Raw genomic sequence first — 7500 nt, 5'->3', positions numbered from 1 at the left:
CAATCACGAATGAGGTTCAACGGGTTACCCGGACCTTTCGGCCTAGGTTAGACACTCGCTGCTTCACTCAGTGTAGCGCGCGTGCGGCCCCGGACATCTAAGGGCATCACAGACCTGTTATTGCTCAATCTCGTGTGGCTAAACGCCACTAGTCCCTCTAAGAAGTTAGACGCCGACCGAGAAGGTCGCGTAACTATTTAGCATGCCAGAGTCTCGTTCGTTATCGGAATTAACCAGACAAATCGCTCCACCAACTAAGAACGGCCATGCACCACCACCCACAGAATCAAGAAAGAGCTTTCAATCTGTCAATCCTACCTGTGTCCGGGCCGGGTGAGTTTCCCCGTGTTGAGTCAAATTAAGCCGCAGGCTCCACTCCTGGTGGTGCCCTTCCGTCAATTCCTTTAAGTTTCAGCTTTGCAACCATACTTCCCCCGGAACCCAAAGACTTTGGTTTCCCGGAAGCTGCCGGAAAGGTCGTCATGGTAACGCCTCCCGATCGCTAGTTGGCATCGTTTATAGTCAGAACTAGGACGGTATCTGATCGTCTTCGAACCTCTGACTTTCGCTCTTGATTAAAGAAAACATTCTTGGCGAATGCTTTCGCAGTAGTTCGTCTTCCGCCGATCCAAGAATTTCACCTCTAACGGCAGAGTACGGACGCCCCCGTCTGTCCCTCTTAATCATTACCTCGTGCTCCGAAAACCAACAAAATAGAACCGAGGTCCTATTCCATTATTCCATGCAACACTATGCAGGCGAACAGCCTGCTTTGAACACTCTAATTTTTTCAAAGTAAACTTATCGGCCACCGCCGACACTCAGTCAAGAGCACCGACGGAGAACCGAAGGTGAGGCGAACGCAACCAGTGACACGCCTTGCGACGGACCGGCGGCGCTCGCCCAAAATCCAACTACGAGCTTTTCAACCGCAACAACTTTAGCATACACTGTTGGAGCTGGAATTACCGCGGCTGCTGGCACCAGACTTGCCCTCCAATGGATACTCGTTAAGAGTTTTAGGATGTACAGGGCCTCGTTAGAGTCCTGTATTGTTATTTTTCGTCACTACCTCCCCGTGTCGGGAATGGGTAATTTGCCCGCCTGCTGCCTTCCTTGGATGTGGTAGCCGTTTCTCAGGCTCCCTCTCCGGAATCGAACCCTGATTCCCCGTTACCCGTTATCACAAAGGTAGGCACGTAGCGTACCTTCGACAGTTGATAGGGCAGACACTTGAATGATACGTCGTCGGTGCAGAGACCGTACGATCCGCGTGGTTATCCAGAGTCATCAAACGTCACAGGACGAACCCGGTCGGTTTTGATCTGATAAAAGCGCGCCTCCCGAAGTCGGCGCTTAATGCATGTATTAGCTCTAGAATTACCACAGTTATCCACTTCGCTCACGAGACCAAATAAACCAAGACTGATTTAATGAGCCATTCGCAGTTTCGCTTTACGAGAACTCGTACTTGCACCTGCATGGCTTAATCTTTGAGACAAGCATATCACTACTGGCAGGATCAACCAGATAGCTGCGACAGCTGCGCTCGGCCCTTGCTGGGCCGCCCGGCGCGTGCTCGTCGCATTCGTTTAAGACCGAGGCGATCGCCTGCGGCCGTACTCAGCTTCGACAGTCGCTGGCCGCGACGTCCACGCTCTCGCCGGCAGTGCCAGGCGGAGCGATTTGCGTTTTTTCTTTGCTCGCCCTCTCTCGGGCTCGATCCATTCAGTTTCGCACAAACAAGAGCTCTGCCGGCCGCCTGCAGCGGTGCCTAAAACCCGGTCATAACAATGCGACCGTTCTGCTAGGCCGACAAGCGCTCAAGCCAGACGCTCGATCGAACGCCCCCTACATATTAGTCGAGACAACGGCTCGCTCATTAGCATCGCGTTTGTACTTTAACTTTTTTCGGCTCGGCTTCTTTCGACGCCGATGCCGGCGACGCAGCACTCTCTCGCCCGCCAGCCACCGAGAGATGTGTGCGCTCCGACCGGCCCCGCACGCCGCTCTTTCTTGGCTCATTCGAGTTTACTGTCTTTCGCTCTAACATGCCTTACCTAGGGTTAGGTTAGTATGCTTGCACGTTTGTACTTTAACTTTTTTCGGCTCGGCTTCTTTCGACGCCGATGCCGGCGACGCAGCACTCTCTCGCCCGCCAGCCACCGAGAGATGTGTGCGCTCCGACCGGCCCCGCACGCCGCTCTTTCTTGGCTCATTCGAGTTTACTGTCTTTCGCTCTAACATGCCTTACCTAGGGTTAGGTTAGTATGCTTGCACGTTTGTACTTTAACTTTTTTCGGCTCGGCTTCTTTCTTGGCTCATTCGAGTTTACTGTCTTTCGCTCTAACATGCCTTACCTAGGGTTAGGTTAGTATGCTTGCACGTTTGTACTTTAACTTTTTTCGGCTCGGCTTCTTTCGACGCCGATGCCGGCGACGCAGCACTCTCTCGCCCGCCAGCCACCGAGAGATGTGTGCGCTCCGACCGGCCCCGCACGCCGCTCTTTCTTGGCTCATTCGAGTTTACTGTCTTTCGCTCTAACATGCCTTACCTAGGGTTAGGTTAGTATGCTTGCACGTTTGTACTTTAACTTTTTTCGGCTCGGCTTCTTTCTTGGCTCATTCGAGTTTACTGTCTTTCGCTCTGACATGCCTTACCTAGGGTTAGGTTAGTATGCTTGCACGTTTGTACTTTAACTTTTTTCGGCTCGGCTTCTTTCGACGCCGATGCCGGCGACGCAGCACTCTCTCGCCCGCCAGCCACCGAGAGATGTGTGCGCTCCGACCGGCCCCGCACGCCGCTCTTTCTTGGCTCATTCGAGTTTACTGTCTTTCGCTCTAACATGCCTTACCTAGGGTTAGGTTAGTATGCTTGCACGTTTGTACTTTAACTTTTTTCGGCTCGGCTTCTTTCTTGGCTCATTCGAGTTTACTGTCTTTCGCTCTAACATGCCTTACCTAGGGTTAGGTTAGTATGCTTGCACGTTTGTACTTTAACTTTTTTCGGCTCGGCTTCTTTCGACGCCGATGCCGGCGACGCAGCACTCTCTCGCCCGCCAGCCACCGAGAGATGTGTGCGCTCCGACCGGCCCCGCACGCCGCTCTTTCTTGGCTCATTCGAGTTTACTGTCTTTCGCTCTAACATGCCTTACCTAGGGTTAGGTTAGTATGCTTGCACGTTTGTACTTTAACTTTTTTCGGCTCGGCTTCTTTCGACGCCGATGCCGGCGACGCAGCACTCTCTCGCCCGCCAGCCACCGAGAGATGTGTGCGCTCCGACCGGCCCCGCACGCCGCTCTTTCTTGGCTCATTCGAGTTTACTGTCTTTCGCTCTAACATGCCTTACCTAGGGTTAGGTTAGTATGCTTGCACGTTTGTACTTTAACTTTTTTCGGCTCGGCTTCTTTCGACGCCGATGCCGGCGACGCAGCACTCTCTCGCCCGCCAGCCACCGAGAGATGTGTGCGCTCCGACCGGCCCCGCACGCCGCTCTTTCTTGGCTCATTCGAGTTTACTGTCTTTCGCTCTAACATGCCTTACCTAGGGTTAGGTTAGTATGCTTGCACGTTTGTACTTTAACTTTTTTCGGCTCGGCTTCTTTCGACGCCGATGCCGGCGACGCAGCACTCTCTCGCCCGCCAGCCACCGAGAGATGTCTGCGCTCCGACCGGCCCCGCACGCCGCTCTTTCTTGGCTCATTCGAGTTTACTGTCTTTCGCTCTAACATGCCTTACCTAGGGTTAGGTTAGTATGCTTGCACGTTTGTACTTTAACTTTTTTCGGCTCGGCTTCTTTCTTGGCTCATTCGAGTTTACTGTCTTTCGCTCTAACATGCCTTACCTAGGGTTAGGTTAGTATGCTTGCACGTTTGTACTTTAACTTTTTTCGGCTCGGCTTCTTTCGACGCCGATGCCGGCGACGCAGCACTCTCTCGCCCGCCAGCCACCGAGAGATGTGTGCGCTCCGACCGGCCCCGCACGCCGCTCTTTCTTGGCTCATTCGAGTTTACTGTCTTTCGCTCTAACATGCCTTACCTAGGGTTAGGTTAGTATGCTTGCACGTTTGTACTTTAACTTTTTTCGGCTCGGCTTCTTTCTTGGCTCATTCGAGTTTACTGTCTTTCGCTCTAACATGCCTTACCTAGGGTTAGGTTAGTATGCTTGCACGTTTGTACTTTAACTTTTTTCGGCTCGGCTTCTTTCGACGCCGATGCCGGCGACGCAGCACTCTCTCGCCCGCCAGCCACCGAGAGATGTGTGCGCTCCGACCGGCCCCGCACGCCGCTTTTTCTTGGCTCATTCGAGTTTACTGTCTTTCGCTCTAACATGCCTTACCTAGGGTTAGGTTAGTATGCTTGCACGTTTGTACTTTAACTTTTTTCGGCTCGGCTTCTTTCGACGCCGATGCCGGCGACGCAGCACTCTCTCGCCCGCCAGCCACCGAGAGATGTGTGCGCTCCGACCGGCCCCGCACGCCGCTCTTTCTTGGCTCATTCGAGTTTACTGTCTTTCGCTCTAACATGCCTTACCTAGGGTTAGGTTAGTATGCTTGCACGTTTGTACTTTAACTTTTTTCGGCTCGGCTTCTTTCTTGGCTCATTCGAGTTTACTGTCTTTCGCTCTAACATGCCTTACCTAGGGTTAGGTCAGTATGCTTGCACGTTTGTACTTTAACTTTTTTCGGCTCGGCTTCTTTCGACGCCGATGCCGGCGACGCAGCACTCTCTCGCCCGCCAGCCACCGAGAGATGTGTGCGCTCCGACCGTCCCCGCACGCCGCTCTTTCTTGGCTCATTCGAGTTTACTGTCTTTCGCTCTAACATGCCTTACCTAGGGTTAGGTTAGTATGCTTGCACGTTTGTACTTTAACTTTTTTCGGCTCGGCTTCTTTCTTGGCTCATTCGAGTTTACTGTCTTTCGCTCTAACATGCCTTACCTAGGGTTAGGTTAGTATGCTTGCACGTTTGTACTTTAACTTTTTTCGGCTCGGCATCTTTCGACGCCGATGCCGGCGACGCAGCACTCTCTCGCCCGCCAGCCACCGAGAGATGTGTGCGCTCCGACCGGCCCCGCACGCCGCTCTTTCTTGGCTCATTCGAGTTTACTGTCTTTCGCTCTAACATGCCTTACCTAGGGTTAGGTTAGTATGCTTGCACGTTTGTACTTTAACTTTTTTCGGCTCGGCTTCTTTCTTGGCTCATTCGAGTTTACTGTCTTTCGCTCTAACATGCCTTACCTAGGGTTAGGTTAGTATGCTTGCACGTTTGTACTTTAACTTTTTTCGGCTCGGCTTCTTTCGACGCCGATGCCGGCGACGCAGCACTCTCTCGCCCGCCAGCCACCGAGAGATGTGTGCGCTCCGACCGGCCCCGCACGCCGCTCTTTCTTGGCTCATTCGAGTTTACTGTCTTTCGCTCTAACATGCCTTACCTAGGGTTAGGTTAGTATGCTTGCACGTTTGTACTTTAACTTTTTTCGGCTCGGCTTCTTTCTTGGCTCATTCGAGTTTACTGTCTTTCGCTCTAACATGCCTTACCTAGGGTTAGGTTAGTATGCTTGCACGTTTGTACTTTAACTTTTTTCGGCTCGGCTTCTTTCGACGCCGATGCCGGCGACGCAGCACTCTCTCGCCCGCCAGCCACCGAGAGATGTGTGCGCTCCGACCGGCCCCGCACGCCGCTCTTTCTTGGCTCATTCGAGTTTACTGTCTTTCGCTCTAACATGCCTTACCTAGGGTTAGGTTAGTATGCTTGCACGTTTGTACTTTAACTTTTTTCGGCTCGGCTTCTTTCGACGCCGATGCCGGCGACGCAGCACTCTCTCGCCCGCCAGCCACCGAGAGATGTGTGCGCTCCGACCGGCCCCGCACGCCGCACTTTCTTGGCTCATTCGAGTTTACTGTCTTTCGCTCTAACATGCCTTACCTAGGGTTAGGTTAGTATGCTTGCACGTTTGTACTTTAACTTTTTTCGGCTCGGCTTCTTTCGACGCCGATGCCGGCGACGCAGCACTCTCTCGCCCGCCAGCCACCGAGAGATGTGTGCGCTCCGACCGGCCCCGCACGCCGCTCTTTCTTGGCTCATTCGAGTTTACTGTCTTTCGCTCTAACATGCCTTACCTAGGGTTAGGTTAGTATGCTTGCACGTTTGTACTTTAACTTTTTTCGGCTCGGCTTCTTTCTTGGCTCATTCGAGTTTACTGTCTTTCGCTCTAACATGCCTTACCTAGGGTTAGGTTAGTATGCTTGCACGTTTGTACTTTAACTTTTTTCGGCTCGGCTTCTTTCGACGCCGATGCCGGCGACGCAGCACTCTCTCGCCCGCCAGCCACCGAGAGATGTGTGCGCTCCGACCGGCCCCGCACGCCGCTCTTTCTTGGCTCATTCGAGTTTACTGTCTTTCGCTCTAACATGCCTTACCTAGGGTTAGGTTAGTATGCTTGCACGTTTGTACTTTAACTTTTTTCGGCTCGGCTTCTTTCGACGCCGATGCCGGCGACGCAGCACTCTCTCGCCCGCCAGCCACCGAGAGATGTGTGCGCTCCGACCGGCCCCGCACGCCGCTCTTTCTTGGCTCATTCGAGTTTACTGTCTTTCGCTCTAACATGCCTTACCTAGGGTTAGGTTAGTATGCTTGCACGTTTGTACTTTAACTTTTTTCGGCTCGGCTTCTTTCTTGGCTCATTCGAGTTTACTGTCTTTCGCTCTAACATGCCTTACCTAGGGTTAGGTTAGTATGCTTGCACGTTTGTACTTTAACTTTTTTCGGCTCGGCTTCTTTCGACGCCGATGCCGGCGACGCAGCACTCTCTCGCCCGCCAGCCACCGAGAGATGTGTGCGCTCCGACCGGCCCCGCACGCCGCTCTTTCTTGGCTCATTCGAGTTTACTGTCTTTCGCTCTAACATGCCTTACCTAGGGTTAGGTTAGTATGCTTGCACGTTTGTACTTTAACTTTTTTCGGCTCGGCTTCTTTCTTGGCTCATTCGAGTTTACTGTCTTTCGCTCTAACATGCCTTACCTAGGGTTAGGTTAGTATGCTTGCACGTTTGTACTTTAACTTTTTTCGGCTCGGCTTCTTTCGACGCCGATGCCGGCGACGCAGCACTCTCTCGCCCGCCAGCCACCGAGAGATGTGTGCGCTCCGACCGGCCCCGCACGCCGCTTTTTCTTGGCTCATTCGAGTTTACTGTCTTTCGCTCTAACATGCCTTACCTAGGGTTAGGTTAGTATGCTTGCACGTTTGTACTTTAACTTTTTTCGGCTCGGCTTCTTTCGACGCCGATGCCGGCGACGCAGCACTCTCTCGCCCGCCAGCCACCGAGAGATGTGTGCGCTCCGACCGGCCCCGCACGCCGCTCTTTCTTGGCTCATTCGAGTTTACTGTCTTTCGCTCTAACATGCCTTACCTAGGGTTAGGTTAGTATGCTTGCACGTTTGTACTTTAACTTTTTTCGGCTCGGCTTCTTTCTTGGCTCATTCGAGTTTACTGTCTTTCGCTCT

The 7500-nt window shown here is 52.9% G+C and overlaps 1 non-coding gene across 1 annotated transcript in view; it reads right to left on the bottom strand.

Moving 5' to 3' along the window:
* The window catches only part of LOC144430890 (small subunit ribosomal RNA), a 1797-nt gene extending 264 nt beyond the window's left edge, over positions 1-1533 (bottom strand). Inside the window, exon 1 of the ribosomal RNA XR_013479801.1 lies at positions 1-1533. This exon is cut by the window's left edge and continues 264 nt beyond it. This is a non-coding gene — a ribosomal RNA (small subunit ribosomal RNA).
* Positions 1534-7500: the final 5967 nt, after the last annotated feature.

The sequence above is a fragment of the Styela clava genome, chromosome 12 (genome assembly GCF_964204865.1).
Source record: "Styela clava chromosome 12, kaStyClav1.hap1.2, whole genome shotgun sequence".
Lineage (NCBI taxonomy): Eukaryota > Metazoa > Chordata > Ascidiacea > Stolidobranchia > Styelidae > Styela > Styela clava.
Note: the sequence above shows the minus strand (reverse complement) of the source record. Positions and strands in the feature narration are given on the sequence as shown.